The sequence below is a fragment of the Schistocerca serialis genome, chromosome 9, assembly GCF_023864345.2.
Source record: "Schistocerca serialis cubense isolate TAMUIC-IGC-003099 chromosome 9, iqSchSeri2.2, whole genome shotgun sequence".
NCBI lineage: Eukaryota > Metazoa > Arthropoda > Insecta > Orthoptera > Acrididae > Schistocerca > Schistocerca serialis.
The window spans coordinates 413,430,919-413,454,105 of record NC_064646.1 but is presented as its reverse complement, the minus strand read 5'-3'; the positions used below and the strand labels follow the sequence as shown (position 1 = coordinate 413,454,105).

The following is a 23,187-nucleotide window of genomic DNA, read 5'->3' as shown; positions in this document are numbered from 1 at the left end:
TGTACCGTTAAGAGCGACGTCTATCATTAATGGATTAAAGTTAAGTATCAAACTAATTACGTCCGCTTTCTGAATTCTCATTCCTTGTCACGTTCCAGACCTCACGTCAGAATAGTTCTTCCCTCCTCACGCCAGCCAGCGTGAGCTAAAACGCGTGCATTTCGGCCTCCTCTCGTAACACGGTGTTGGCTCTTCTGCTAACACAAAAAAAGTATCGATTTTGATTATGTAATTTTAAAATCTGAGGAAGGGAAAAAGATGGGAGAGATTCTAAGCTGTATGTTGATGTCACATGTCACTAAGAATACCTTTGATTATTTGTACTGCTTCATCAATAATCAATTGGACTCTATTATTCATAGAAGTGCCTTTTAATTATTCGTTTCCGCCCATAAAACTATTTACAAAATACTTAAGAGTATATTTTGCGTACTTAAACACAAATATTTGACATTTTTGTGCTCATGGGGGAGGGTTGGGGGGGGGGGGATGATGTGACAGAGGTCAACAGCGGCTGCCAAATTACCCAGCTGCGCCACTGCGTGCATGACCGGTTATTCTCACCGATATTTGGCGAAATAATGCTTTCCGCGTGGTTGGCTGCCAAGCTGTGCGATGCGAAGAAACCTGTTATGAACGTAAACCAAGTCGGTTTGTATATAGACCTTTAAAACAACCGTGTGATTGTAAAAATGACATTTATAAAGCATACAAGACGGCGAGAAAATTACTGCTTCCCTTGTTTTTACGATGCGTATCACCAGACCACAGTACAGCAACAAAAGTATATAATTTTAGATACGAAGTTTTCGAGTACGACTTATAATCTCTTCCTAGAAATTTATTTACAATCCCAAACTTTCAGTTGCCTGTTCTTTTCATGCTTTTTATGACAATATTGATAAATACAACATGTATTTCGGTTTACTTGCTGCATGAGTAACGTAAAACCGGAAAAACGTTTCCTCATAGGGATTCGATCGTACGACCGTCGGATTATCTTTCAGTACTCTTTCCGCTGCAGTACGCAGCTCACGGTCGCGTTCTGGCTTCCCGAGCACGGGGTCCCGCGTTCGATTCCCGGCGGGGTCCAGGATTATAACCTGCCTCGAGATGACTGGGTGTTTGTGTTGTCCTCATAATTTCATCATCATTCATGAAAGTGGCGAGTTTGGACTGAGCGAAAGTTGGGAATTTGTACGGACGCTGATAACCGCGCAGTTGAGCGCCCCACAAACCAAACATCATCATCATCATCTTTCCGCTGCGCCACCAGCTGCGTGGGAAGTACGCTAACACAAATCGCTGATGGCTCGCCCGAACCGCCCAAAAATTCTATTTTCTCTAAACGCTTGGCCATCTGGAGCTCCCACTTCCGTCACTTTCATTTCTAGACGGGCCCGGTACACACCACAAATATGAACGGAACCGTTGATGTCGAATACACGGATCCCCTGGTACGCTGCGCTGTCCGGGACCCCGCCGTGCCCAGAGGGCCACGGACGTGTTCCGGCCACCCTACTTGTCGGAATCCTGTTCACGGGCGAGGATACTGGCGGCGGCGGGCCTCTTTGGATGCAGAGGGCATCGGCCGCCGCCGCCGCGCCGAGTGGTCGCGGGACAAGTGGACCGCGGGCGTGCTACTTTCGTCAGACGCGCAGACGAGACCAGACTAGACGAGACGAGACGGGAGAGGCGCCTTTCTAGAGGGCCCGGATCGAACGGAGCGGGCACACGCCCAGGGCTGCCGGCGGTTGCTGACACACAAACCGCTGCCTGGTGCGTTTACTCCGCTCCTAACGCTTTCCACACGTCCGGAAACAAGTGTTGCTCACGTGTGCACCGTAGGAACTGGCCAGTCAGAGCGCACACACTGTTGCATGAAGGTGGCATTACATGACACACCAGCGTGTACAAGAGCGGCGCGTTTCGTCACAAGATTATTTGGTAAGTGTGATAGCGTTACGGAGATGTTTAGCAAATTCAAGTGGCAGACTCTGCATCGCAGTGTAGCTTGCTGTCCAGGTTTCGAGAGGGTGAGTTTCTGGATGAGGTATCGAATATATTGCTTCCCCCTACTTATACCTCCCGAGGAGATCAGGAATGTAAGATTAGAGAGATTCGAGCGCGCACGGAGACTTTCCGGCAGTCGTTCTTCCCGCGAAACGTACGCAACTGGAACAGGAAAGGGAGGTAATGAGAGTGGCACGTAAAGTGCCCTCCGCCACACACCGTTGGGTGACTTGCGGAGTATAAATGTAGATGTAGATCTAGAAGTTAGGTGTAGGCGGCCTGCCTCCTAGCGGCAGAACGGGTGAAGCTACGATTTTAGCAGATAGTTTGTCCGCCGGGGAGAAACAGGAGCCGTTCTATTCTGCCGCGCATGAGCAGCAGAGGAAGTGTATAGACGTATACGTAGAACGCATCACATCCAGCGGTCTTGCTGCTTGTTATGGTTTGACCTGTAGTCAGTGGATAAGATATACGCAAGCTCTTGAGGACTCTTTGGCTATTGTGCGAGGTATTTTTCAGTGGCAAATTTTTTTTGTGAATACAATAATGGAACTAATGACAACTGTCTTTTTTGTATTGTCACAGAGAACATCTGTATATCTCTTATTGTAGAAAGGGAATGGAACAAATAAGTACAAGGGTACTTATTGAGGCATACACCAAGGAAAGGTGTATATACGATTCTCTGGATACCCCGTATAACAGTGCAGTACATGTACAACTGATTGATTCTGAGTTTATATATTTCACGTAGATGTGCATACACAATTACCTTCGATATCTCTAGGTATCTTTTTAACTGGTGAAAGTATCGCACATGTCTGATCTGACTGCATCTTCCGTGTTATTCCAGCGTCCCCGAAAGGATAGGTTCAAATGGTTCAAATGGCTCTGAGCACTATAGGACTTACTTTCTGAGGTCATCAGTCCCCTAGAACCTAGAACTACTTAAACCTAACACACGTCCATGCCCGAGGTAGAATTCGAACCTGCGACCGTAGCGGTCGCGCGGTTCCGGACTGTAGCGCCTAGAACCGCTCGGCCACCTCGGCCGGCCCGGAAGGATGGGGTTTAGAATATAGTTTCAAAGCAGTTGTGCAGGCCGCGACACGCAAGGACTGTAAATGCCGTTTTGCATGCGCGAACCCCATCATGTACAATTGAAACACGACGTATCCATTCTGACGGTGTTCCTAAATTTTGTGGATCCTCGGGCCTCATCTCCTTTCATTAATAGTGAGTATAAATCCCTACCTTGAGCTCTTCTTTCTAGGCAGAGTCGAACACAATTCCTACTCCTGGTATTATTTCGTTGTGCCGTATTCCTAAGGAATGGGCCAGTCATTGTAACGGCAAGTGTTGGTTTGATGATTGCGTCCTCCATCTCGAAAATGCTGTGAAACGTAGACATAGACAGTCATGCACGAACGAAAGAATTGTCGTCTAAACTACGGATGAGTGAAATTGTTGGCAAGTAAACTGGTCAATTAACGTCTTTATGCTGTACGCGGCATTTGTAAATTTCGGATATAGCATCCAGTACTAGTTCAATTACTGGTTGTTCTAAGCCTCGTTTCTTCCGGGTGAGGTTCAGCCAGTTTAGCTGGAGTGTGCAAGTGACGACATCGATTATTACATTGGCACCATCACTGTGGAAGGAAACTAGGTTTACGAGTCCTGGTTATGATACAGCCTAAACTCGCCATGAAGCATTTCCAAAGTGAACGCATAGTAGACAGACGAGCTATTTTCGAAGTCTGTTGCTCCCGTAAGCTCGTGTCAAATGGCCGCTTTAGAACAGGCACGGTTCTGCTTCCACAGATGGCTATGTGTGCCTGCGTTGAGCGATAATGCCCGCATTGACGTCAGGCTCTGCCACCTGGCTCATTGTGTTAACGGTAAACATGTCAAAGGGACGAGGCTTACGAAAGAAGCGACTTTAGCACTCCACAGAGAGAGTTTAGCAAGCGCCAGAAGCTAAAAACGCAATCACTTCTTTTAAGGGACCTATTCTATAGCTTCGAAAGTAATCCTTAAGTAATGAGATGTCTAGATATAAAATGCAAGTTTCATTTTAAGAAACACATGCTTCTGTGTGTGTATACGGTGGTCCTAAACTACAGCTCAAAACATTGTTAGCCGGTGAAAAGTGGGACAGGAAGCTTACAAGATGTCCGTTTGGAGTACGGCATTATACGAATGTGAACCATAGTCTGTCGGGAAAAGGTAAATGAACAGAATCGAAGCGTATGGGATGCAGCGCTGTGGACGAAGTTTCAAATGGACTGATGTAATAAGAAATGAGGAGGTTCCCAGCAGAATTAGCGAGATAGTTACATTTCGTAAAAATTGGCATGAAAGTGGGCCAAGATGATAAGACATGTATTAAGGCATAGTGTAATAAAGTCATTTCCACTAGAAGGAGCTGTAGAGGATAAAACCCATAGAGGAAGGCAGATACTGGAATATATCCAACGAGTAACTGAGGATGAAACACACATGCGGCGCAGCGCGTTCGTACCTCAACTGTTAAGGAAACATCGTATAAAATGGCAGAGACAGCTACTCTGAGACGAGGAGATTGACACAGAAGGGGAAATCGTGGTGGGAAGCATCAAACCGATCAGAACACTGATGACTAAAAGAAAAAGGTTTTCTTGCCCGTAAAGATGTTCCACACGTTAATGGGTTGGGGGTTGGGGTTATTTGGGGAAGGAGACCAGACAGCGAGGTCATCGGTCTCATCGGATTAGGGAAGGACGGGGAAGGAAGTCGGCCGTGCCCTTTGAAAGGAACCATCCCGACATTTACCTGGAGTGATTTAGGGAAATCACGGAAAACCTAAATCAGGATGGCCGGACGTACACCGTAATGCACAAGCACCGTAAGATGACAGTATTCCACAGATGTCCGCTAGTTTCCGGTCACTCCCACTAATGATCTTGCTACATGGTTTCAACTAAACCTGTTTGAAGTGTTGAACTGTCAAAAATGGTTACTGTGCTAAGAGTCAGTGTACACAATTACAGTCACCAAAGAAACAAGAATTTTTCTTCGAACCAATCAACGCAGCACCTTTTTTATAATGTAACCGTCAACCTGTTAAGGCCGTTCCATGGCGCTTCAAAAGGATAATCACTAACACAACGCTTGCAGATGTTTGTCGTCAAAACGTAACAGGCAGGTGATGTGGCAAAGGCGAAGCACAACTCAGTTGAAGTGGGCTGTCTCTGTCATATTGTACAACGTTTACTTAACAATTATACAACTGCATTGCGCTGCATGTGTGTTCCATTCTACATTTCGCAGCTGTTGTTGCGTTAGGTTTTGCTGCGAACTGTCTCCCGTTCTCCAATATTTATTCAGCACGGTTATACTTACTCGCAGAGTAAAAAAGAAATAAGCCTTCAGTTTCCTTGCAGCGAAGTCACGAATATTAATCGCACGGGATAATACTTGTCCCTCAGCGTAACAGTATTTGTTGAAAAACTTAAGTCGGTGTCTAGAGTAGATCACCATTGATCAGCATACCGTTCCAAATCTATATGTGATCTCTTTGTTAGATTAAGTTACTACATTAGAAATCATTGTGAATGAGCGCAATGTACAAGACCTAAAGTCACAGATTTTTAAACTGTCAGCAAAACACATTCATAACAAGGAGTTTTACTTTAAAACGACGGCCACACAAATGATTTTGATTCGATTCCTGTAGTTTTCCTTACTATGAGGACTTGAATCGTGTCCACTTAGACCGGTGAGATCAACTATTTGAACAAGAAACAGTTATTACTATTTCCAGACTCGACATCAAACCTTGGGAAAGTATTTGTCAGCTATACACCCATCTTATTCTGCCGTCTAAACAGTGAACGAAGCAGCGATTGGTTAGCACAGCGTTTCTAAACTGCCTTGTCGCAACCCACTGGCATACCGCGAGATTTTTAATGTCGCCTAATCTTTCGCAGATAAAGTATCTAGAACAAAAAAAAATCACGAAATCGTTTCTTGCAATAGTAAATTCGTAATCTGTATCACATAATCGTTCCACGATAAAAATAAATAAATAAAACAAGTATTGCATGCACTTCACGTGTTTGCTTTTTTCATCTAGGAAAAAAAATCACATTTGTGTAAAAAAATCACATTTGTGTTGTCGCGAAAGCTTGAAATGTTCTTTGGCGCGCCTCGAAGAGAAAAAGATTGAGAAACGCGGGGTTAGCGTAACGCTGTTTCCTGTACGTGACCACGGGCGTTCCTCGCTATAAAGCCTGCAACATCAGAGCTTTCGCCTTACCGAATACGCGAGAATGAAATGAATGATGACATGTACAGTGTAAATCCCATTGCCCCGTACCAAAGTTCAGTCCCTTACCGACCGCAGCCCTCCAAACAACTCGGCTCAAAGACATTTACGTAACCTCCGATAGGAAGGTCCTCATGCTTTGTACGGAACTAGAAAACATGGTGAGAAGGAGGACTACGTCAAAAATGTCCCGTCGACGATCATGTCATTAAACGCTGAGCACAAACTCGGATAGAGGTAGGATGGGGAAGGAAATCGGTTGTACATTCTTCACTTGACGTAACTCGAGTTAAACTGACAGCATGTGGGCCAGACGGGGATATGAATCGTCGACTTCTCGAACAGGGGTTCAATGCTTTACCACTGTGGCATCTCGCTCAGTCTGCAACGCTGGCATGTGACCAAACAAGCAGATTACGAAACAGCTCGCCTAACTTGGCCACAGCTGCTGTCCTCCGGTGTATCTCCTGCAAAGCAGACAGTGGAATAATACTGGGAGAAGAAGACTGCTGCGTTTTCTATTGCTTTGTGAGACTCGAATAGTCGATCGTCACCTTGAGGACACACCTGTACGTTATCCGTTTTTAGCACGCACTGTAAAATACGCAAATTTCTCCTATTTATTTACAGTTTCCTTTTTAGTTTCTTATTCAGGTTGAAAAAGCGTCATGATGATGTCTCTTTTGGCAAAAGATCCCTGGCTAGTCCCCCATTTGAATCTACGGCAGGAGACTTCGATGGCGGACGTGACCAAGAGAAAAAGACTGAGTAACCAACGAAAAGATAACGTTCTACGGGACGGGGAGTGGAATATCAGAGGTTAAAACGTGGTAGAGCAGCTAGAAACTCTGAAAAGGCACACCCTTAGGCTCAGTTTAGATACAATGGGGGGTCAGTAAAGAGAAACGGGAAAAAAAACAAGGATTTGTGGCCGTATGAGTACAGGATAATAGCAACAGCAGCAGAAAATGGTACAACGGGAGTAGTACTCGTTGTGAATAGTAAGGTAGGGTAGAGAGTGGGTTTCTGTGAGCAGTTCAGTAATAAGGTTGTTCTCATTAGAATGACAAGAAATCATCAACAACATCAATAGTTCAGGTATACATGCCGACGTCACAAGCCGAAGATGAAGAGATAACGAAAATATACAAGGATACTGAACGAGTAATTCAGTATGAAAAGGGAGATGAAAATCTAATAGACATGGGGGAGTGGAATGCGATTGTAGAAGAAGGAGTAGAAGACACAGTGTTACAGGAGAACGTGGCACAGTACTAGGAACGAGAGAGAAGAAAAACTGATTGAGTTCTGCGCACATCTGGTCAAGAATCACAAAACGAGGAGGTATACTTGGAAAAGGCCGGGAGACACGGGAACATTTTAGTTAGATTACATCATGGTCAGGCAGATTCCGAAATCAGATACTGGTTGGATGGTTGGCTGATTTGGGTAAGGGCACCAAAGACGGAGGTCATCGACCACATCGGATTACGGGAGAATGGGAAAGAAAATCACCGTGCGCTTTCAAAGGAACCATCCCGGCATGTGCCTGAAGCGATTTAGGGAAATCACGGAAAACTTAAATCAGAATGGCCGGGCGCCGGCGTGAACCACTGTCCTCCCGAATTGCGAGTCCAGTGTGCTAACCACTCCACTACCTCACTCAGTCAGACACTGGTCTGCAAGGCTTACCCAGGGCCAGATATAGGCTCAGATCACAATTTAATTGTGATTAAGAGCAGGCTGAAGTTTAGGAATCTAGTCAAGAAGAATCAATGCGCAAAGAAGTGGGAAATGAAGGGAATGAGGAATGAAGTTCTCTGAGGCTATAGATTTTTCGATAAGGAGTAGCTCAGTAGGCAGTTCAGCTGAAGACGAATGGACATCTCTGAAAAGGGCAGTCACATAATTTGGGAAGAAAACCATAGTTACGAAGAAGGTAACTGCGAAGAAACCATGGGTAACAGAAAAAATACTTCGGTTAATGCATGAAAGAAGTAAGTACAAAAATGTTCAGGAATACAGAAATAAATGTCACTCAGTAATGAAATAAATAGGAAGCGCAGGGAAGCTAAGGCGAAATAGCTACATGAAAACTGTGAAGAAATCGAAAAGCAAATAATTGTCGGATGGACTGACTCGCACATAGAAAGTTAAAACAACCTTTGCTCGAACTAAAAACAAGGGCGGTAACATTAAGAGTGCAATGTATAGCGTCCCCAGTGCCATATTACGAAAAGACAATATTTATAAAGAAGACATTCATAATTTGTAAGAGATTTTTTTTATCATGTAGCCGTAAAATAATAATTTCTCTGTGTAGGTTTAGATTGCAAAGAAATAATTTATGACAGAATGATCTAAAGAGACGACAAGATACGCTCTTTTGTTAATTTTTTAGTCGACTTCACTTCCTCTTTTGTCTTGAATGTGTCTAGAGGGACATCTTGCGTGTGCTGACGAATGTAAGCATAATTGTATGAGTTAAGCATATAATATACTGATTTTATATTATTGTGCACTTTTAATTTGTAAGAGGTGATCCCGATTTCATGTCCGCCTTCCTTGAATTAACCTGCATTCAAGTAATTTACAGCTCAACAATCGCAGCGGCCGATGCAGCCAACGACGCCATTACGTGGCGATATTAACTTATGAAAATTTAACGGAAGCTGAAAACTCGCCCGCTATTAGCATAATATCAATTTTTCTCCACAGCCGCACGAAGTTGCAGAAATACTTAGCTTTAAGATTCTTATTTTCAGTACCATAGCCGAGACCCAGAGCCAGGACTCTGACTACAATACAATGGTTAACGGAGGTAAGAAAAATACTCTCGCGCGTGTGTGGGCCGCAATTTTAATTAATAACTAAAGATTTCTTGCTTTAAAGTGAACTGACTAGCCGAGTTTATTACATTGTTCAACTTAAATATCATTTTTATTAAGGCCCACCACGTAAGTCGGCAACAACCAAAAAATAATAATAACAATAATAATATATACATTAAATTACGACGGCCGACGGACGCGAGATTGGCGCCGCAACTTTGGGGCCCGATTAATATGATTCTATTGTAATGAATGTAATTATGTATGTGTCTAATTGTTGTAAAATATTAATGCTTGTATGAATTCTTTTACATGTACAACAACAAAACCACACCCTGAGGAGATCTGGAGAGGAAAAAGTGTAGAAAAGAAAAAGGATTGCGAGAAAGAAAAATAAGTAAGGTAAGGCCTATTGTGCAAGCATCCTGTGTAGCTCTGTGCGGAATATCGAACCCATGTGCACATGAGATACCTTCGGTGTTTTGTGTATTTATGTGTTTATTTTTGGAGGGGATAATTAATCGTGTGTGTATCAGTGTTAAAGATCCGTCAGTGGCTTAAAGTGAATTTAGTATGGGTAAGATAGGACAACCTAAAGCATCCGTACCAGAAGAACAAAATTCTGTTAATATGGAAAGTGAGGATCATTTGCAATACGTAAACGAATCCCAAGCCACCGCCTCGGATAACATAATTTCCGGAGCGGGGGGCGAGGATCTGTGGACGGTGAATGACGCTCCACAGCAGAATGGGAATAGAGTAACAACTCCACTGCCTGGGCAGGGGGGCCAATCGAGTGCTAGATTAAGCGGGGCACCAGTATGCTCACCGATTGCAGACCCATTTGCAGAATTTCTGCGCAGGTTAGAAGAAAGAGATAGGGAAAGAGATCAGAAACTGGCTCAGATGCTCCAGGAGCAAGAGCAACAAAGAGAACTGAAAGAAAGGGAAAAGGAAAGAATGTCAGAACAGAGGGAAAAACAAAGAGACGAAAAACTGGCTCAGATGTTCCATGAGCAGGAGAAAAAATTAACGCAAAAGCTCATTGAGCAAGAGCAGCGCAGTGAAGCAAAACTCGACAGTATCCAAAGCGAACTTGCCGAGATGCGGGACGCGTGCAAAGAAATACCCGATCTTGTGCAAAGCTTAGCCGGAGAGATGCAAAAATTACAGATATCGCAGGCTAGGCTTGAAGACAATGTCCAGACTTTAACCAACCGCGTGGATAATGTGGAGATAGATGCACGGAAAAGTATTGACGCATATTTGGAAGTGCAAGCTCAAAAAGTAGAAAAAGAATTAAATGAATGGCTAGAAGTAAAGGATCGCGAGATATCTGCAAAGATTGAAAGCGATGTAAAAACAGCTGTAGAACAAGCGACTGCGGCCGCGAGTGTAAATATTGACGCTAGCGCTGCCGCACTACGTGCCGAATTAACACAGATCAAATCCCGTGTGACAGCGGAGTTGCCAAATTGGCAACAGGAGGTCGCGCGGAGACTGTCTGCGTTGGAAAGCAATGTAAACAGTGGCGGACAGATCATGAATCCGACTTCGCGCACTGATTACTATAATAACGCTGACGGTAGCCAGGGTGCGAGTGCGCAACCGCAACCTAATGCGAATTATGAGCACGAACAACATGCGATACCGTGCAGCGCACATCACGAAGTGATGAATGTCCCAGAATGTAGCAATCAGACATGCAAAAAAGAGGACAATGTAATAAAACACAGGACATTCCAACCCTTCAATAGCGAAAAACGAAATGTCCACCCTGTTGTATTTATTAAGAGCTTCAGGAATGTGTTTCCCAGGACATGGACGGAAAGACAAAGAATACAGTTCGTGGTCTCCTTTATTCAAGGTGACGCGGCACTGTGGGCCACCGACGTGTCCGAAAAATGTCTAACGATGCAACAGTTTGAAGGTGCATTCTTGCAAAAATTCTGGTCCGATAGCGTCCAAGAAAGACTACGAAAGGAGTTGTACAGTCCAGAAATGTACAATCCTAAGATGGGAACGTTACGTAAATATTTCGAAAAGTATATAAACAAAACCAGGTACTGGGACGAGCCAATGTCCGATCGTGATATAATCAGATTAATAAAAATGAAGTTGCCCAGTGAAATTAAAAGATATTTCATCAATGTGCCGGAATACGATATAGAACAATTCATGGAAATAGTGGATTCTGTTGACCTATTGATCGAAGATATGAAAACCGAAAACAAGTGGAACCATGCAGGCTATAATCAACACAAAGCCGATTACAATAGCAGCCACAGTAACGGTAGTAACTTAGTACCAAATGGTAACGGGAATAGGCAAGAGCACCGGCAACAGAATCAAGGCACAAACAATGGCAATGGTTATAACGGCAACGGTTATAATCGTGAAAATCGAAAGAGACATCATGATGGACGCATGAGTAATGGACATAATGGTAACGGCAATCCGCAATGGCGGAACAACCGAAACCAGTGGCGTGGTCGTAACGAACCGACACCACAGTGGCAACAAAACACAGCGCCACAATGGAACGCCAACCCAGGTCCATCACAGAACATGTCAGGAAGTTACAACCGACCACCACAAAACCAGAGCCATACACAATATCAAAATACACCATCGGGGAGGCAGGGCGGCCAACCCAACAGTAGCAACAACAACAACCAGAACCACAATGTGAGGTTAGTGGAAGTGACAGACAACTGTCAACCCACTGATGCTCATCCGTTAAACTAAAGACAGCCACAATACGCTCTCCGTTGTTGGCTGCAGGATGGTGTAGTGAGGGCACATTCTCGGATGACAGCCATAAACTTTGTATGCTGAGATACAATGAAGGAACAAAAATAGAAAAGGAACTTGTAGACATACCACAGACATGTAACCGAATCGACAAAAGTGTTGTGCAGGCTATATTGCAAGCAGATATGTATGGAGCACCAATACACATAATAGTCGATACCGGTGCGTCAACCAATGTCATGAGCGCAAATTTTTACAAGTACTTGAGTCAAAATAATAGAATACCAGTATTGCCAGTGAAGAATTGTCGTGTTACAGGTGCAATAGGTGCACAATCTCATATCATAAAGCACCAGGTGCAAGTCGAGTTTACGGTAGGAAATGAAGCAATGAAAAGCTCGTTCCTAGTAGTTAAGGGATTAGGTGTTGCTTGCATCCTGGGGATGGAATTTTTACGCCAGAGGGACGCAAAAATCGACCTCTTGTGCGGGGAAGTAAGCCTTATGAATGAGGATAGACGTGTAATTTTGCCGTTGTTGAGGACACGGGAAGTGCACGGTAAATATCGCCGGAGCTTTCAAACGAGATTCGAAGGAATACAGGTAATGAATTTATATTCTGACTTAAGTACAAGACAAGCATGTTATAAGGAGTTTATTACTGAAGACAGAGAGGAAAAAAGGAAACTGATAGCCATGAAAGTTAGGGAGTCAGAACATTTGACTGAAGCACAACAAAACGAATTGACTCAGCTACTTACAGATTATGAGAATGTGTTTTCGGAAAAACCCGGTGTTATCGAAGGCTACACGTATAACATCGAAGTGGTACCTCACGATACTTTCTGTCACGCAAACTACACCATTCCGTGGTCAAATAAGGAGGCAGTTACCAAGGAAATAAGAAAAAATACTTACAAAGACTTAAAGAAGTTCGCTCAGTAGAGCAACGTTTACATTTGTGTGTAGTAGGTTAAGTTTATAGCGTATTTTTTCTGTGTGTAAATGTTCCGATTTTAGTGTAATATTTAAAGACAATGAGGCACACAAAATTAGTGCGATTCAATTTTGTAGATGTTAAGGAATAATAGTATTTTTAAACAATTGCATTTTGAGAAAAAAATGAACGTAGGTTTAAGAATATGTTAAAAATTTCATGTTGAAAAATGCTTTAAAAATATTTAAAAAAAAATCAATAACATGTAATGATGAAAGAATTTTTCATTAGTGTGTCATGAATATTTTTGAACTGTAGTAGTAATGCAACTTATGAAATTCAATATTATAGTGTATAAGTCGTTTCATGTATTTATGTCTATACCGATCTTGAAATATGCTCAAGCATAATTTACTTAACAATGTGAGTGCAGGGTGTACATCACCCAAGGTACCTCATGTATTGTGGACAAGGTACAAAGCAAATCAATAAACGCGACTACCGCTAAGCACTGTTAAAATATATTGCCATCTGCTAAGGCAGAGATTTGCACGAATTTGTAGTGCAAAGCAAATAATTGTCGGATGGACTGACTCGCACATAGAAAGTTAAAACAACCTTTGCTCGAACTAAAAACAAGGGCGGTAACATTAAGAGTGCAATGGTGATTCTACTGTTACATGCAGAGGAGAGAGCGGATAGGCAGAAGGAGTACACTGAAGGTCTGTATGAGGGTGAAGACTTGTCTGATGGCGTGGTAGGAGAAAAAAAAAAAACAGGTCTCAATATAGAAGAGATAGGGGATCCAGTATAAGAATCAGAATTTGAAAGAGATTCGGAAGATTGAATTTTAAGTAAGGTAGAAGCGATAGATAACATTCCCCCGCAATTTCTAAAATCATTGGAGGAAATGGCAAGGAAACGACTAGTCACATTGTTTTGTAGAATGCAAGAGTCTTGATGTACTGTCAGAGTTTCAGAATACCATCACCCACACAATTTCAAAGATAGCGAGAGCCGACAAGTGCGAGAATTATAGTACAATCAGGTTAACAGCTCATGCATGCAAATCGATGACAAGAATTATACACAGAAGAATTGAAAAGAAAATTGAGGATGTATTAGATGTCGATCAGCTTGGCTTTAGGAAAGACAAAGGCACCAGAGAGGCAGTTCAGACGTTGCGGTTGGTAATGGAAGCAAGACTGAAGGAAAATGAAGACATGGTCATGGGATTTGTCGACCTCGAAAAAGCGTTCGGCAATGTTATATGGTTCTAGATGTTCGAAATTCTGAGAAAAATAGGGATAAGCTATAGGAAAAGACGAGAAATACAAAATATGTACAAGAACCAAGAAGGAACAATAAGACTGGAAGACCAGGAACTACGCGTTCGGATTAAAGAGGATGCAGGACAGGGATGTAGTCTTTCGCTCCAACTGTTCGATCTATACATTGAAGAAACATTGACGGAAGTAAAAGAAAGGTTCATGAGTGGAATTAAAATTCAAGGCGAAGGGATATCAATACGATTCGCTTATGATACTGCTATTCTCAGTGAAAGTGAAGAAGAGTTGCCCGATCTGCTGAATGGAATGAACAGTCTAATGAGCATTGAAAATAAATCGAAGAAAGACGAAAGTAATGAGAAGTAGCAGATATGGGAACAGGAAGAAACTTAACATCGGAATTGGAGACCTCGAAGTAGACGAAGTTCAGAATTGTGCTATCTAGGCAGCAAAATGACTCTTGACGGACGGAGGAAGGATGACATAAAAAGAAGACTAGCACTGGCAAAATGGGCATTCATGGCCAAGAGAGGCCTACTAGTATCAAACATTGGCCTTAATTCGAGGAAGAAATCTCTGAGAATGTACGTTTGGAGCACAGCATTGTATACCGGACGTGAAGAGAATCGAAGCAGTTGACGTGGTGTACAGACGAAAGTTGAAAATTAGGTGGACTGATAATGTAAGGAATAAGCAGGCTCTGCGCAGAATCGGACAGGAAAGGAGTATGTGGAAAACATTGACAAGAAGAGGGAACGGGATGATAGTATATCTGTTAAGACATCAGGGAGTAACTTCCATGGTACTACAGGGAGCTGTATGGGATAAAAACTGTAGAGGAAGACAGAGATTGGGATACATCCAGCAAATAATTAAGGACATATGTTGCAAGTGCTACTCCGAGGTGAAGAGGTTGGTGCAGGAGAGGAATTCGTGGCGGGTCACATCATACTACACAGATGATTGATAAAAAAACAAGAGTCAGATTGAAGTTCAACTGATCAGGTAGTCGTCAAAACTTCGAAGTAGATATGCCGTACAGTTTACGAAAACAGGTGGGGTACAGTAATAAGAGGAAGGCAGGAAGGGCATCTGTTCGCCCTGTACGACTAACATAGCCAAACCCAGATACAGGACGGGAACACCAGGGAAAGAGAGGTAAGGAAATATGGGTAGTAACTTGACTTGAAACGGCAGTGCTCACCTATAAGGGTAAGTTTTTAAGCATGTGGTGCCTTATTTAGACTTTGTTAACATGTGTTTATTATGTCACTTCCTTGTCGGTCCGATTGAATGTTCTGTACAAGTTTTCGCAATTGATTTTAAACCAACTTGTCGGTGAGTAAGAGACTTGAAACTTCGAACATAGCTCATAACTTCATGACAATGCAACATTAAATAGCTCCTTTGTCTGGTGCGTGGTGGAGGCTACTGCCATTTCCCCTTTTCCTGTCTTACCCGTGAATGGTTCGCTGGAAGAACGATTGCTAGTAAGTATCCGTGTGAGCTTGAATCTCGGTAATATTTACCTTCACAGTCTCTTCGTGAGATATACGTCGGAGCAAGCAATATATTGGTTAAGTTAGGTGAAGAGAAGCTGAAATAAAACCCTAAATTCACAACGTGTCTCTATCGTAAAGTCATCAAAATTTTCGAAATCGGTTGAAAAATTTCACACACGCAAGACTGAAAAGGAAACAAAATATTTAAATAACAATAAATTTTTAATCTATTATATTTTTAAATTGCATTAGAAAGTATAAAATAGCTTCTGGCCCCATGCAGATTCCTAACCCCTTACGGATAGTGCTGTAAATATGTGACTGAACTTTCAAGCCGGCCTGTGTGGCCGTGCGGTTCTAGGCACTTCAGTCTGGAACCGCGTGACCTCTACGGTCGCAAGTTCGAATCCTGCCTCGGGCATGGATGTGTGTGATGTCCTTAGGTTAGCTAGGTTTAAGTAGTTCTAAGTTCTAGGGGACTGATGACCTCAGAATTTAAGTCCCATAGTGCTCAGAGCCATTTGAACCATTTTTGAACTTTCAATAGCCACGAAAATATATGTAAGACTTAAATCTAAAAACGTGGGGTGCATGCTATGGACGTAAGGAGGTGAACTATTCATGCATCAATTATGCTTATACAGCGTGAAAATTATGGAACTATATGAAATAAAATCGTCAAAGGTTCTGAACGGTTTGCGTTAGGACTTCCAAACAGCACGGTCGCCCACGGGGCATGATGGGATTAGTATGGTTTGGTTTAGCGACGAAGCCCACTTTCATTCGGACACCTTTGACAGTGCACCCCTTCTACAGCAAGCTCTTTGGTTTTCCTATTTTGGGAAGAAGTAGTCTGGACCAAATTAAGAACAAAACGTCGGCTAAGGATGGGTCTAAAGTACATACCTAAAGGACTATGAACACTTGCTTATCTATCACATTGTGAAACACGTCTCTTCTGCTAAACAAGTGCTTTAAGGTATGCATTTTAGAGCTGAAGTTTACCAAACTTTCTTGTCTACACTACCCTCTCCCAAAATATAGAAAGTACAGAGCTTGCAGTAGAACAAGTCCACGGACGAGTATCAGAACAATTTTCGCTTATCAATTTCGACTCGTCGTTTCCAGAGCAGTGCCCCTTGCCTGAAATTGACATATTTACCCTTTTCCGTTGTCCATGAAAATTTATAACACCATCACGGAATTACCTTGTATACACAAACCTTTCTCATGATTCATTCTATCCGTTGGTGAAACGCAAATCAGAATCCGTAGAGTAGTTCCTGAGGTTAGCTTTCACATACAGACATAACAACGCGACACGGTCAGCCTTCGCTGCTCGATAGAGTTGCGGCAGCTGTTTACTGCTATTGCCTCCAGACCCTGCCTCCTCTGTAGCTTTTCATCTCGTAGCACCCATTACTGTCACGAGATGTCACTCTAAACGCTCCTCATCTCAAATTGATACATTTGCCCTCGCCATCACCCCGGCAGTTTGTGACATCACCATGGAATCATCCTGTATAGTCATAGACATAGGATGTAAATTATAATGTAAGACCCATCAAATATGAGTTTAAAGTACGAATGAGAAATACAGTATGTGAGCCGCGTTCTGTCTCATGTTTGTGCCGTTGACAGGTTGGCGTCGTGTATTCGGCTTCTGACCTCTCCTTTTCTTAGTCCGTTCACTGGCGCCACTACGTTTGCTCTCTATGTCTGTCCGTGAGTGGCAGCAGCGGCGTTTATCGATAGCGAGTACTGTGGTACTATCTTTGGAGCGACCTCTAGTATTTCCGGGTCGTCGTGTTTTGTCGGAGTTCAGTTGGGACGGAGCTGCAATGAGGTCCGACAGCGCCAGTACTCGCCGATTTTTTTTTTTTTTTTTTTTTTACTTTATTGTTATTTTAAAACCTGCACAACTCAGGTAGGCTGGCAGCGGCACACTACGCCGCTCTTCAGCCATAGCGTTTTACAAGAGTATAAAACATGGTGAATGACAATGAACAAAGTGACGGGCAAAAGAGAGAGGTCACAGAGACATAAAAAACACGGAGTCGTTCACATGTGACGATAACAACACTGAAAACACGTTGGCACGGCGCACAAAACACTGATGAGTCCGACGGCACAAGTGAACGTAGGAGTGGGACGGCGGACACCAAAAACACTATACGACGTCACACACACGAGACACAAAAGGCGACGATCTCCGGCGCGCGAATGTTCACTATATGTGTGCGAGTCCGGGGACCTGCCAAGAGAGGAGGAGGAGGAAGGGGAGTGGGAGAGCGAGAGGGGAGAGCAGAGATGCCACGGGCAGGGGAGATAGGGGGGAGGGAGGAAGGGGGAGAGGAAGCCCGGGGGAAGAGGGGGAAGGGAGGGGACAGGGAGATGGAAAAAGAAGGGAAGAGAAGAGAAGGGAGGGAGGGTGCCGAAAGGAAAGGACACGGGAAGTGGGGGGCGGGGCAGGGTCAAAGTTGATAGGAGGGGTAGATGGAGGGGACGAGGACATCATCAGGGAGAGGGAGCTGGCGGAAGCCACCTTGGGAGAGGGTATGGAGGGTGGAGAGATGGAGACCGGGTGGGACGTGGGAATACAGGCGCGGCAGCGGGCGGGGGTGGGAGGGGATCGGGGAAATGAGCGGATGATGAGGATCAAGCTTACGTGAGGTGTACAGGATACGTATCCTTTCAAGGAAAAGGAGGAGGTGGGGGAAGGGGATGAGATCATACAGGATCCGCGTGGGGGAGGGGAGACGGATGCGATAGGCAAGGCGGAGAGCATGGCGTTCAAGGATTTGGAGGGATTTATAGAAGGTAGGGGGGGCGGAGATCCAGGCTGGATGGGCGTAACAAAGGATAGGGCGGATGAGGGATTTATAGGTGTGGAGGATTGTGGAGGGGTCCAGACCCCACGTGCGGCCGGAAAGGAGCTTGAGGAGACGGTCGGGAACGTGCCTTGGCGTGAATTGTCTGGAGATGGGGAGTCCAGGAGAGGCGACGGTCGAGGGTGACGCCAAGGTACTTGAGGGTGGGAGTGAGGGCGATAGGACGGCCATAGACAGTGAGATAGAAATGTACTCGCCGAGGGAGCTGGCGATATATGCACTACCCGATGGAAGGATGTGGTCGCGAGAGTGCACGACCACGTCGAGGTCCGGCCGGATTCAGCGCGTTTAAGTTGAATGGATCGTTATATTCGAGTAGTGCAACCTTCACTTGTGTGTGTGTCCTTCCGTCGAAGTGACCTCATGCCATCAAGCTGTCAGTTGGCGGTTTTATACTCCGACGTTTCCCTTGCCTGACTTGATTGGCAACGACCGATGGTTGGTCGTTCGGTCGGTCGTCTCAATGGACGACGTGTATCTGGTCTTTCGACCGTTCCTGTCTTGTTAGCGTTCAAGTCTACGTGCAATTCGTCTTGTTCCTGTACAGTTACTGTTTTAGCATTATTTGCGTTGTTTGTCGAATTGTCTTTTGCGGTTCCATGAGCATCTAGTCAGATTTTGAAGAGGCAGCTTGGTCTTAACCCTATCTGCGTACTAGGATTTGGTGGAGCCAACTTGTATAATTAAATGCTTATCATTTGACGATGCTAGCTGGTATTCCATGATGGTATTGATTATCGCATCTTAGGTGGATTTTGCGAGTGCGTTGGTCGGCGTTTAAGCTGTACCTAGTTTGAGCTGCCATCCTGTAAGGTGAGCATAACTCTTGGCTGCCTGTCTCACCGTTTACGCAGCTGCAGGGACTTTTCTCAGGTCGATCCTTGGAGCATTGTCTGTGGATCACGACGTTCTTTATTTGGTCTGAATATGTCAATTGTTTAAAAATAATATTTGTTTAAATTATTCCTATTGTATGTGGCCTTCAGCCGACAAATAATTTGAACTCTTTCTTAATAAGGTCTTCAGCCGTCAGTGAAGCATGTGTTACAGTCAATTTTTTCAAAATGATTGCTTTTAAAAAATTATTTCCTTAAATAAAGTGTACGTCTTTACTGTGCAACCATCGGTAACTGAATAGGCTCCGTCCACACCTTTCCCTGCTTTCGCTAAGTCCCACGTTTCAGTATGCTGTCTCGCAAGTTCTGAAGTTCTGCTTTTGGCGTAGAGAGCGTTAATGACTCTTATTTGTGCAACCTTTCGTAACATGCTGCCGAAATGTCGGTGAATTTATTTTGCGTTTCACGCGAGGCAACAGTTCCTCAACGTGACATAATTGGAACTGACGTCACAAAACTCGTACAGCTCCAGGTTAGCTAGGTTCCTCTCGTGTGAAAACGTCTTATGGTTGTTCCCCAGTGACGTCACACCATCCGGCAGCCAATGGGAGAACGCTTATGCCCAAGCTTATCTTTTTTTATCTAAGTCTGCACGCTTTCGTGGCCGTTGTCACTGAAGTTAAAATCTTCTGGGTTATTAGGCCGCGTCATGTTTCTTCTAAAATGATCGACGTTTCGACCCCTCTGCTGGGATCTTCCTCAGGATCTTCTGGTGTCCACAACTGCTAGAACACTGTCAGAGACGAGTGTCGCGTCCTCTTATAAAGGGGAAGTTTTCACGCGTTCGTGTTGGAGAAGTGATGGTATTGGCTAAAATTCATATGGCTACCACTGGTAGCCATCTACATCCATAATTCGCAAGCCACCTGACGGTGTGTGGCGGAGGGTACCTTGAGTACCTCTATCGGTTCTCCCTTCTATTCCAGTCTCGTATTGTTCGTGGAAAGAGGGATTGTCGGTATGCCTCTGTGTGGGCTCTAATCTCTCTGATTTTATCCTCTTGGTCTCTTCGCGAGATATACGTAGGAGGGAGCAATATATTGCTTGACTCTTCGGTGAAGGTATGTTCTCGAAGCTTAAACAAAAGCCCGTACCGAGCTACTGAGCGTCTCTCCTGCAGAGTCTTCCACTGCAAGTTGTCTATCATCTCCGTAACGCTTTCGCGATTACTAAATGATCCTGTAACGAAGCGCGCTGCTCTCCGTTGGATCTTCTCTATCTCTTCCATCAACCCCATCTGGTACCGATCCCACATTGCTGAGCAGCATTCAAGCAGTGGGCGAACAAGCGTACTGTAACCTACTTCCTTTGTTTTCGGATTGCATTTCCTTAGGATTCTTCCAATGAATGACAGTCTGGCATCTGCTTTACCAACGATTAATTTTATATGATCATTCCATTTTAAATCACTCCTAATGTGACTTCCAGATAATTTATGGCATTAACTGCTTCCAGTTGCTGACCCGCTATATTGTAGCTAAATGATAAGGAATCTTTCTTTCTATGTATTCGCAGCACATTACACTTGTCTACATTGAGATTCAATTGCCATTCCCTGCACCATGCGTCAATTGGGTGCAGATCCTCCTGCATTTCCGAGCAATTTCCCATTGTTAGAACCTCTCGATGTACCACAGCATCATCCGCAAAAAGCCTCAGTGAACTTCCGATGTCATCCACAAGGTGAGTTATGTATATTGTGAATAGCAACGGTCCTACGACATTCCCCTGCGGCACACCTGAAATCACTCTTACTTCGGAAGACTTCTCTCCATTGAGAATGACATGCTGCGTTCTGTTATCTAGGAACTCTTCAATCCAATCACACAATTGGTCTGATAGTCCATATCCTCTTACTTTGTTCATTAAACGACTGTGGGGAACTGTATCGAACGCCTTGCGGAAGTCAAGAAACACGGCATCTACCCGGGAACCCGCTTCTATGGCCCTCTGAGTCTTGTGGACGAATAGCGTGAGCTGGGTTTCACACGATCGTCTTTTTCGAAAGCCATGCTGATTTCTACAGAGTAGATTTCTAGTCTCCAGAAAAGTCATTATACCCGAACATAATTGGCTAATATTCCCGCTCTGATGCAGAAGAAGCATCTCCTGGTATCCACAGAAGAAGGGGCGTTGACAGCTCATCTCCTGGTATCCACAGGAGATGAGCTACGAACGCCCCTTCTTCTGCATCAGAGCGGGAATATTAGCCAATTACTGTGGCCCACCAGTGGTAGCCATATGAATTTTAACCAATACCATCACTTCACTTCCAACACGAACGCGTGAAAACTCCCCCTTTATAGGAGGACGCGACACTCGTCTCTGACAGTGTTCTAGCACTTGTGGACACCAGAAGATCCTGAGGAAGATTCCAGCACAGGGGTCGAAACGTCGATCATTTTAGAAGAAACATGACGCGCCCTAATAACCCAGAAGATTTTAACTTCAGTGATCTTTTTTCCGTATGGACCTTCATGACCAGTGAGCAGTCGCGATCCGCGGCGGCGGTGCAGTCTGTTGCTAGGCGCCCGCGCTCGCCGGCCAGTTGAAGGTCGGTCGCCGCCGCCGGCAAGGCTGGTGGTCCGGACGCCGGAGGCCGTCCCGTCACGGCCCGGTGGCCCGGCTGTCATCGCTCCGCCGTCTCACTCCCAGCCCGCTGGTGCCTCCCCGGCCCGTTAACCGCACCAGTTTTTTCCTGTCCGCTGCCACACCTAACAGCGCCCATTGTCAATCGCAATCACGCGGTACGCGGAAGGTCACGAGACTGCGGCATACAAAACGCAAAAAGTAAACTCCCACGTCTGGCAGCAAGCGAGCCCGTTAGCTACTGATTCAGCCGTGTAATTCTGAAGAAGATATATCAGGGCCCTCACGTTACATTCACGATGAGATACAGGTGCATTATACCGAGCGAGGTGGCGCAGTGGTTAGACACTGGACTCGCATTCGGGAGGAGGACGGTTCAATCCCGCGTGCGACCATCCTGATTTAGGTTTTCCGTGATTTCCCTAAACCGCTCAAGGCAAATGCCGGGATGGTTCCTCTGAAAGGGCACGGCCGACTTCCCTCCCCATCCTCCCCTAATTCGATGAGACCGATGACCACGCTGTCTGGCCTCTTTCACCAACCAACCAACAGATGCATTATAAGCCCGGAATGAGCAAAATCAGTGGGAAAATAAAAATACTTGGAGTAACCGTCCCAACATTCACCTTAATTACACTACTGGCCATTAAAATTGCTACACCAAGAAGAAATGCAGATGAAAAACGGGTATTCGTTGGACAAATATATTATACGAGAACTGATATGTGATTACATTTTCACGCAATTTGGGTGCATAGATCCTCAGAAATCAGTACCCAGAACAACCACCTCTGGCCGTAATAACGGCCTTGATACGCCTGGGTATTGAGTCAAACAGAGCTTGGATGGCGTGTACAGGTACAACTGCCCATGCAGCTTCAACACGATACCACAATTCATCAAGAGTAGTGACTGGCGTATTGTGACGAGCCAGTTGCTCGGCCACTATTGACACGACGTTTTCAGTTGGTGAGAGATCTGGAGAATGTGCTGGCCAGGGCAGCAGTCGAACATTTCCTGTATCCAGAAGGGCCCGTACACGACCTGCAACATGCGGTCGTGCATTATCCTGCTTAAATGTAGGATTTCGCAGGGATCGAATGAAGGGTAGAGCCACGGCTCGTAACACATCTGAAATGTAACGTCCACTTTTCAAAGTGCCGTCAATGCGAACAAGAGG

General features: G+C 44.6%; 1 protein-coding gene and 1 pseudogene across 1 annotated transcript in view; both read right to left on the bottom strand.

Moving 5' to 3' along the window:
* Positions 1-22,051, bottom strand: part of LOC126419659 (uncharacterized) — a 175,179-nt pseudogene extending 153,128 nt beyond the window's left edge.
* The window catches only part of LOC126418791 (uncharacterized), a 120,116-nt gene that overhangs the window by 13,708 nt on the left and 83,221 nt on the right, over positions 1-23,187 (bottom strand). The gene's annotated exons all lie outside the window — the stretch shown is intronic.